The sequence below is a fragment of the Cervus elaphus genome, chromosome 11, assembly GCF_910594005.1.
Source record: "Cervus elaphus chromosome 11, mCerEla1.1, whole genome shotgun sequence".
Taxonomy (NCBI): domain Eukaryota; kingdom Metazoa; phylum Chordata; class Mammalia; order Artiodactyla; family Cervidae; genus Cervus; species Cervus elaphus.
The window spans coordinates 7,076,950-7,087,242 of NC_057825.1; positions in this window are offsets into that span (position 1 = coordinate 7,076,950).

A 10,293-nucleotide genomic window follows, 5' to 3' on the forward strand; every position below is an offset into this window, starting at 1 on the left:
TCCCTCCCCCCTTTCCTTCCCCCTCCCCTCCCCTTTCCCTCCCCCTCCTCCCTCCCCTCCCCTCCCCTCCCCTCCCCGGGCCGCCCGCCCGCTCCCTCCCCTCCCCCGCTCCATAACTCAAAAGCTTGTCAAGCTGGTTCCAGACTCCTGGCGCCGGGCTCCGCTCCAGGAAAGAAAAAAAGGAAAAAGAAAAAGGGAAAAAGCCGGCGCGAGGGAGCGAGAGGGAGAGAGAGGGAGAGAAAAAGGCCCGTAGAGCCACACTGCGCCCCCAGACCCCGTCCCCCCGCCCCCCCAACCCTGCTGGGGAACCCCCGCACCCTGGGGGGCAGAGGGCGCGCGCGCAACACTGATCAATTATTTATGGGCGAATCAATTATTCAGCTGCCCCGGGAAGGGGAGGGGCGGGGTAAGGCCGAGGAGCTGGAGGGCGGCTGCGGAGACCACCCCGCCTGACTGAGGTCGCGGCTCTCCCGCTGGGCCTCGGGGGTTCGGGAGGCGTCCCCACGCCGGGGGTCCTGTTGTGAGAAAACTGCCTCGGGGTGGGCTCCAGGAGGAGCGCGGGGGAATCCGCGGAAACAACAGAGACAACTCAGAAACATCCCAATTAGACCGGGAGGCCTGGGGTTGGAAAAAGCTGACTGGGGGTGAGGGGTGGGGGGTGGGGGGTGGCGTGGGAAGAGCCTGGCTGCGAATTCTTTCCTTCATTCGTTCCCTTCTTTTTTGCGAGCCCACTGGGGTCCACTGTGCCCAGAGCCGAGGATGGCCGGTGGCAGAAGAGGGTTAAGAGCAGGAATTTTGGAGTTAGTTCCGTTCAGTCTCCCAGTCGTGTCTTTTTCGTGACTCTGCGACCCCATGGACTGCAGCATAGCCAAGTTTCCCTGGAGTTAGAGCTGGGTCCATTTCTTCGTTTGTAGCGTGTTCCCCCTGCGCTGTGCCCTTAGGCGAGGAACTTGCCCTCTCTGAGCCTCCATCATCTGCTGGATGGAGAAGAGGAGAAAGAGAACTTGAAAGACGTGGGGTGTGGGAGGAGAGATTCTCTCTTCACTTTGAGGGGAACATGCCAAGGCCCCCAATGTCCTCCCCTCCCCCCTGCCCCCCAACTCTGTGCTGTGTGTTAATTGATCAGTGTCCAACTTTTTGCGACCCCATGAACTGCAGTCCTCTAGGCTCCTCTGTCCATGGGATTTTCCAGGCAAGAATACTGGAGTGGGTTGCCATGCCCTCCTCCAGGGGATCTTTCCAATCCAGGGGTTGAACCCAGGTCTCCCGTATCACAGGCAGATTCTTTACAGACTGAGCCCCTGCCCCACCCCCCACCCCCAACTGTGGGTGCTGGATAACCTGCATCTTCCCTTGGCTTCAGACATTTGAAGGTCATTATCAAAACCAAGTCAACCCCAAGGCCTCTGTCCGGGGCTCTCACCTCTGGCAGGCTTCTCACTGCCTAGCCCTTCAAAGGCAAGTGCCTAAGGCAGCCAGAGGGGTCTCCGTGAGCCTCAGCTGGATCTTCTTGCACCCCACATCCCTGCCTCCTCCGCAGCCTCCTCCTCTCCCCACGTCCTTCGTCCTCCTTCCAGCCGTCTCTTCCCTGCCTCCCATCCGCTGAAGAGGTTTGGAGCTCTGAGGCCCTGGGGGCCCGGGCTTGTCAGAATAGAAGTGGGTTCAGCTCTCGAGAAGGTCCTGGCGTCTCTGGACACACTGTTCAGGGCGCCAGTATATCCTCCCAGAGCTCAGGAACTAAGCAGGCTTCTGTTTCCAGACTCAGGCTTGCCAAGGGGTTTACTGTCTTCTCACCAAATCTTGTTTTTCAGTCGCTCAGTCCTGTCCGACTCTTTGCGACCCCATGGATTGCAGCACACCAGGCTTCCCTGTCCTTCAGTATCTCCCGGAGTTTGCTCACATTCATGTCCGTTGAGTCGGTGATGCTATCTAACCATCTCATCCTCTCCCACCCTCTCCTCCAAATCTTAAAACAGCTGTGTGAGGTGAACCTGGGCAGATCCAGGTTTCCTGGGGCCTGAAGCTTTTACCGTCTTGGTGACCCTCTTTAAGAAAAATAATGCAAAGTTATGAATACACTGTTAAGCCCAAAGCCTTGACAGGAGTCCCTGAACCTGAAGCTTCATTATCTTCTTGGTAAATGGCCACTGGAGGTGGGGGACATAATTATTCCTTTGCAGAGGTGGAAAGAAAGCTTTAGAGAGGGAAGTCGCTGGCCCAAGGTCACAGAGCTGGAAAGAATGCAGCTGGGGTACCAGCCCAGGTCTTACTCTATGGGCAACACCCTGAACTGCCTCAGTGCACATACCACCCACCACCTCACCTACACCATGCCATATCTCACCTGTGCCCACCATGGCTCCAGCCCAGGTAAGGTCAGGGAGAGCAGCCCTTTCCTCCAAGCCAGCCTGTGCCCTCCTTCCCAAGGCCTTCATGCCCCAGCGCTCCAGCCTAGGAGACTGTCTGTCTTGTGACAACAGCCACACAGTACCAGGAGGTAGATCTCTTCTGACCTTTCAGTTCCCACAGCTGTTCCTGCTCCTTCCAGAACCCAGGCTCCTCAAATGACCCCAAGGGAATGCCCCCTGTTAGGTGGTGAGCTCCCAGGGGCAGGGGCTGCTTCCATCTTGTTTGGCAAAGCATTTTCAGCTCTCAGCACAGGGTAGGTACGGAGCAGACCATTAAAATACATTTAGAAGTAACACCTATTCCCAGTTTTAGGAGGGGATGGGATGTTAGGGGCAGAGGAGACATTGTTAAACTGCAGATACCAGGGTCCCTCCAGACCTATTGAATCAGGCTCTCTGAACTTAGGGCCTGGGACTCTGCATTTTAGAACTCCCTCAGGTACATCCCAAGCTCAGCAAAGTTTGAGACACGCAAAACATTATGTGTCGACCAATTCCCTCTCACAAAGGGGACTCATCACACCTGGTGGTGGGTTAGTCACCAAGTCGTGCCTTACTCTTGCTAACCTATGGACTGTAACCTGCCAGGCTCCTCTGTCCATGCGATCTTCCAGGCAAGAATACTTGAGTGGATCACCATTTCCTCCTCCAGGGAATCTTCCTGACCCTGGGATCGAACCCAGGTCTCCTGCATTGCAGGCAGATTATTTACCCACTGAGCTACCAGAGAAGCCCCTCATCACACCTCATTCTGGCCAATTTTACCAGTGTACCAAGCTCACCTTCAAGCTGAAAGCTAATTGTTTCTAATACTTATTAAAGATCAATGGTGTCCCTGGGACTGGATCTGAGGTTTCAGATAGATGACCTGACTAGACACTCACAAAAACGCTTTAAGAAGTAGAGACAATTATTGTCCCCATTTTACAGATGGAGAAATTGAGGCCAGGTGAGGCAAAGTGACTTGTAGACAGACAAAGAAAGAAAGAAAGTGAAGTTGCTCAGGCCTGTCCGACTCTTTGCGACCCCATCGATGGTCGCAAAGCCTGCCAGGCTTCTCCATCCATGGGATTTTCCAGGCAAAAATACTGGAGTAGGTTGCCATTTCTAGGTACTGGGGAACAAGGAGGTTGAAACAGGAGAGCTGTCTGCAGGACCACTGGCCTCAGCAGTGTAACTTACAAGGGTCTCCAAAGATGAGAGTATATATTCACCGCCTGTGAACGGCTTGGAAAAATGTACAATCACTACAGGGACCTCAGGCTAAGATGTGCAAAAAATTAGGTGACAGACCCCAAAGAAATCTAATCAAGTAAGCCTCTTCTTCCTGGTTATCTTTGGAGTCAGTGTTCTGGGGAATGCATGTTTGCGGAAGGATTTGATGTGTTTGCTTCAGGCAAATCTTTGCCTTTTCTCTGCCTGCTGTTCTGGTACAAAGGGAAATGGCCAGGCCAGCAAGAAGAGAGAACCTGGGCTGGTGGTGAGCAGGCAGGCTGACACTGCGGGCCAGCGTGGCTCTCTTGGCTATCTGCGGGGCTCTATCATCTGATCCCCTGAGCCAGTGCTCTGTGCAAACACAGCCTCTTTTCTGCTCCACTAGGGTAATCAAGGCACTGGGGAGGCGTCCGCTGGGGAGGAGATGATTTAGTGGCCTCTGTTCCTGGTGCCTGAGGGACTAGCTGGGGCAGAGGGTGTGGACTCACTTTGAGAAGACCCAGAAGGCAGAACTAGGGGAGGTCACCCAGAGAGGTGTTTAGCCTCACACGGTAAACTGTCTTAATTGTCAGGGTAGCCTTGTAGGTAGTGAGTACCCTGCCTGGGGAGGTATTCAAGGACGGATAGGGTGTGTCTGTGTGTGTACAGAGCCGTGACTCGGGAAAAGGATCGGCTGAGGCAACTTTGAGAGCTTTTTCCACACTGAGACTGGGAATTTCCGTTCTTAATGTAGCTGACCAGCCCAAGTGAAGCTGATGGGAAAAATTAACACAGAGAGAAGGTGACCACAGGTTACAGTGCCCAGACTGGGAACCCACAGACCCTGAAGAGGCACCCAAGGGACATGGAACCCAGCCCACAGCCCTTGGCCTTCCAACAAAACTGCCATTGCTTAACATTTGGACGTGCTGCTTTCTCTTGCAGTCATCTGTAAATGCTCACTAGCCCTTCATGATAATGATTAATAATACTATTAGTGATAATCGACAATCAATAATCCTAATATCCATAGCATGAACTGAGTACTTACTGAGGCAGGTGCTGTATGTTTAAACCCATGTTACTGACATGACAATCCTGTGAACAATGTCCTTACTTTTACTATCATTCCTATTTAACAGATGAGAACACTGAGTCTCAGAGAACTGACATGTGACTAAGACGCAGAGCCATGCTGCCAACCATCTGTGGGGCTACTTCTACCCTCAGTGGCAGGGACCCTGGCCATTTCCCACCCCAGGGGTACAGAGCAGCAGAAACTGGCATGGGAATAGGGAGAGGGGAACCCTCTTCTCCAAATCCCTCATTTTACACCAAGGGAAACAGGTACCAGAGAGGCGAGGAGATGTCTCAGTGTCATCAGCAAGTCCAGTGGCTGCTGGTCTCCTGGGTCCCCCACGTGGGCTTCTCCTGTGCACTCCCACATCTTACTCCTCTTTCACAGTGATATTTTAAAAGTTGTTAATGGTCACATATGTGTAAGAAAACATTGTTAAAGAAATGAGAAGACCTGCCACGTGTGAAGCAGTTAAACTGCGTGCAGAGATTGTTTGCTCGCCTATAATGGGGATGATAACAATGCTTCCCCGCTGACCTCGCAGGAGGGGGTCAGGAGGACACCGCCACGGTGATCATCTTTGGATGCTGGGCATAGAGCTTGGAAGTAAGGGCTGCAGCCCCTCTCAGGGAAACTGACCAGCATTTAGGGCCGAGAGCCATCAGGTCTCCTAGTGTTAGATCCTCCCTGGAAAGCATCCCATTCATTTATTCATCCATCTGCCTGGAAATCATGTATTGAGCACCTGCTGTGTGCAACAGTATGTTTAGCCCAGCAGCTTTGAGCCCAGGCTCCACGTCAACTCCTCCCTGTCCTCGGTTCAGATCTCGGCTTCATCACTCTCCAGCAGTCATGAACCTCCCTCTGGGAGCCTCCATGTCTCCTGGTAGGATGCCGTCCGGCTGCTCTAGCAGAACCCGGGGGACAGCAGCTCAAGGAGAGAAGGACTGACTCCCTTCTCGGGTCAGTCTAGGGGGCTCTGTGCTGGGAGTTGTCCAGGACCTAGGCACTTTTTGTCTCTCTCATTCCATAGGGAATTGCCTCCATCCAAAAGGTGGAAGATGGCCACCACCTTCCCCTCCTGATTCTTTCCTGTGTGTTGGGAGGACCCAGGGGGTGGAGACTGTTCCTCCTTTTTAAGGGAGAGCTGGACAACTCTTGGATCATCTCTCTCACATCCCATTGGCCAGAACTGACCACATGACCGTGCCTTAGTTGCAAGGGATACTGGGAAATGTAGTATTTAGCCTGGCAGCCATGTGCCTTATTAAAACCCTGGAGAGGGGGTTTCTATTACTAAAAGCAAGATGGCAGAATGGGTACTGGGCAGCAGCCAGCAGCCTCTGCCATGTAGGATTCAGGGGGTACTTTGGGGAAACACTCAACACAGGGCCAGGTATGTGGCTGGTGCTCAGGAAATGTGCACTCTGGAATACAGGGACCTACTTAGACCCAAGCCCTGGGAACTGCTCTGGCTGTTAAGTGGGGGCCTCCACCCCATGCCCTGCATCCTCTAGATGACGGGGAGGAGCCCTAAGAGACAGCAGTCCTCTACCCAACCCCTCAGGACTCCCAGCCCAGCCTGGGGAAGTTCTCAGGTCTCCTTCAAAGGAAAAACAGGAAAGCAGCTTTGTCTTCAGGGCTTGGGGACATGGAGAGATGGGAGACATTGGGGCCCTTGCAGCTCTGCCTCCACGGAGCATGGCAGCCTCTGTCAACCCAGGGCTTGAGGCTGGGGTCCACATTTGCCGCTCTCAGGCTCTCAAAACCTGGGCAGAAGCCCTGGCAGGCATCTTTGTTCCACACCCTCTGAATGCAGCACCAGCTGGTTTGAGCTCAGAGAGACGTTCAGTCCCTGAATATTCCCCTCCGGACACGAAGCCCTTCTCAGCCTAAGGAAGACTGGTGTGTGACCCAGGAAGGAGGAACACCACCTCCCACGGCAGTGTGTCCCTGTGGGTCCAGTGCACCCCTAGTCACGTTGCAGGAGGTTCTCTTCTTCAGAGGCTGGGTTTAGGCTCAGGAGCTGAGGCACCCCCCAAACCACCCCCCATCAGACAGACCCTGGTTCTGCCTCTTAGCAGCTGCATGAGCTGATCTTTCCAATTACAATGATGATGATAAAGGCACCGGTCGCTCCATCTTATTGTAAAGATTTGTAAAATAGTTCATGCAAGGTGCTTGTGGAGAGGAAGAGCTCAGTGAAGAGAGTCTGTTCAGACCAGGGTGATGACTGTTATTTTCTTCCATCCATTCCATCCCCTTTGCCTACCCGCCACCTGTCCATACCTCCCTGCCATCGATGCCCTCCTATCCCACCGTCTGCACGCTAAGCCTTCTCTGAGGCCCCCAGCTTGGGCAGGTCCCCTGCATCCGCTAGCTTTGCATTGCAGCTTTCTCCTTCCCAGTACTTTCCAGAACATGATGAATTCATTCTGGGTGGAGCACTGCCCTCCTGACCCAGAGTCCTGAGCCAGCAGAGACTGTGCCTATTTCATTCATTGGCATAGCCCTGGTGCCCAACACAGGGTGTGGTGGCATGGGGAGGAGCCCAGTGAATGCTCTCCGAATGAATGAATGAGGAAATGAATCAATGGCTGCATGAGTGATGAGGGCATTTTGCCATCTGCCTGAGAATGTGTATTTAAGAGCAGAGTTCAGAGACTCAGAAAGACTAATTTTAATGTCACCTCAGTCATTGACTTGCTGGTGACTTGGAACAGGATCCTGCTTATTTTTTATTTTTTCCATGCCCACCTCCTCCCTGCTTTTTCTTTTAAAAAAAAAATATATATATATGTTTTTTGGCTGCACTGGTTCTTTGTTGCTTTGCGTGGGCTTTCTCTAGCTGCAGCAAGCTACTCATCTTTGCGGTGTGCGGGCTTCTCATTGCTTTGGCTTCCCTCATTGTGGAGCGTGGGCCCTAGAGCATGGGCTCAGTAATTGTGGCTCAAGGGGCTTAGTTGCTCTGCTGCATGCGGAATCTTCCTGGACCGGGGATCGAACTCATGTGCCCTGCATTGGCAGGCAGATTCTTAACCACTTGCCCCTAATTCTTGAGTTTTAGTTTCCTCCTCTAGAAACTAACAACGCATTGTAGAGTTGGCGAGGAGTCACTGAGATCATGGGGAAATACTGAAGAGATATTGAGCTCCCAGTGCGTAGTAACTGCTTAGTAAGCACTGGCTGTAATAATTATTCTTTTTTTCTTTGTTTTTTTTTTTATCAAAGTATGAAAGTGAAAGTCGTTCAGTTGTGTCCAGCTCTTTGCAACCCCATGGACTATACAGTCCATGGAATTCTCTAGGCCAGAATACTGGAGTGGGTAGCCTATCCCTTCTCCAGTGGATCTTCCGGACCAAGGAATCGAACCAGGGCCTCCTGCATTGCAGGCGGATTCTTTACCAACTGAGCTGTAGATGATGTACAATGTTATAGAAGTTAGAGGTGTCCAACATAGTGATTCACAATTTTTAAAGGGTATGCTCCATTTATAGTTATAAAATATCAGCTAGTCATAATTATTAATATTCTCTTTGAAACAACCAGTGGAGTTTGCTCTGCATTTTTATGTCCACATTCCCTGGACTGACCCACTCCCCTTCACTACTGCAAAGCTCAGGAGTAGCTGACAAAAGCTTTCATTCATTCATTCATTCATTCATGCACACAGTGATTTGGCAAACACTTTCTGGGTGTTCTCCAAGTACTGGGTTCAGAGCTGGTTGCTGGTCTGGGGAGTAGGAAGGAGGGTAGTGCAGGAGAAGGAAACCATCAAGTTCATCCTCTGGGCAAAGGGAACTGGCTGAGACCTTCTGTCCACATCCTGTCACCCCCCCCCCACCCCCCGCCCCTCGACCATGGCCGATCCATCTGTGTCCTTTTCCTGTGCTTCTTTCATCCCGGCCTGGGGAGGGGGCTCTGCAACCCCACCCACCAGCAGCCATTTCCTGCCCTTCTGTCATCTGCTTCCTTTGATCCTTTTGTCAAGAGACTCTTAGAAGCCTCTGAGCCGTTGGCAACCCTGGCAACCTCCTCTCCTGGGCTGGTGATCCCCGCAGAGGTTGGAGCCAACGTGGGCTTCTCTTGGGATGCTGCCTTGGGAGGCAGATGATTTCTGGCCTCATTCATTCATTCATTCACTCGCTCAGCATTCATCACTCATTCACAGGCTCCAACCTGTGAGGAGCCCACACAGTGTAAAAGACAGCCCCGGTCCCTGCCCTCATGGAGCTCCCAGCCCAAGGGATGACCACCTATCCCACACAGAGGGATTCTGAAGGGCGATGGATGTGCATTGTTGATAAGAAAACAGGCCTCCAAACACGGGCCTGGGGTCTTCACCTGGCATGAGCCCCTGTGCCCAACTCAGAAGCTCAGCTGATGCTCTTTTCTTTTGACTGTGCTGGCTCTTGGTTGCAGAGCCCAAGCTCTGGAGCATGGGCTCAGTAGTTGCCACGTGAGGACTTAGTTGCTCCTAGGCCTGTGTGATTGCAGTTCCCTGACCAGGGATCAAACCTGTGTTCCCTGCACTGGAAAGCAGATTCTTAACCACTGGACCCCGGAGACAGGGCTTCCCTGGTGGCTCAGACGGTAAAGAATCTGCATGCCAATGCAGGAGACCCAGGTTCAATCCCTGGGTTGGAAAGGTCCCTTGGAGAAGGAAATGGCAACCGACTCCAATATTCTTGCCTGGAGAATCCCATGGACAGAGAAGCCTGGTGGGCTACAGTCCATGGGGTCACAAAGAGTTGGCCACGACCGAGTGGCTAACACTTTCCACCAGGGGAGTCCCTCCACTGATGCTTTTGAGGGGCTGCCATTTATTGAGGATTTACCATGTGCTAGATGCAGTGGCTCAGCGGTCTGTGCCCCACAGGAGCCTGCTGACTCCTCCCTGGGGTGCTGTGAGGGAGGGACGGTTATTCTCCCCATTTTATAGATGAGAAGATAGAGGCACAGAGAGATGAAGAAGTCTACCCGGGGCCCTGCAGCTTGCAGATGGCAGAGCTGGGTTTTGAACCTTGTTTGACGGAGTTCAGCACCCATGCTGTTCTGTCCCTTGGTGAAGGAAGGGGGGCGGGGTGCTCCAGGCATGAGGACCCTGGACTCACCTCTGCTACACAAGCTGGGGCACCCGCCCTTTCCACGTTCTGGCCTCAGTAGTTCCAGCGGGTGGTTGGGTGGGTGGGAGGGTGGGGGAGAGTCACTCATTCACTCACTCAGACACTGTGTGGGCAACAGGACACACAGGTAGCCCAGGGTCTGTCCACAGTGAGCTTCCCGCAGGGCAGCTGGCGACGCGTGGAGGGCACGGCACAAGGACGTTCAGGTGTGTTCAGAGCTGTGAAGCTGTGGAGTGGATGCAGTTGGGCTGGGGCCTCCTTCAGGAGCTGACATCTGGCTAAGATTGGAAGGATCAGTAAAAAGAGCCCCGCAACACCATTTACAACAGCCAAGACACGGAGGCCACCTAAATGTCCATCGACAGAGGGATGGATAAAGATGATGTGGGACATATATACAACGGGATATTACTCAGCCCCTAAAAAGAATGAGATAATGCCATTTATAGCCACGTGGATGGGCCTAGAGAGTGTCATACTGAGTGAA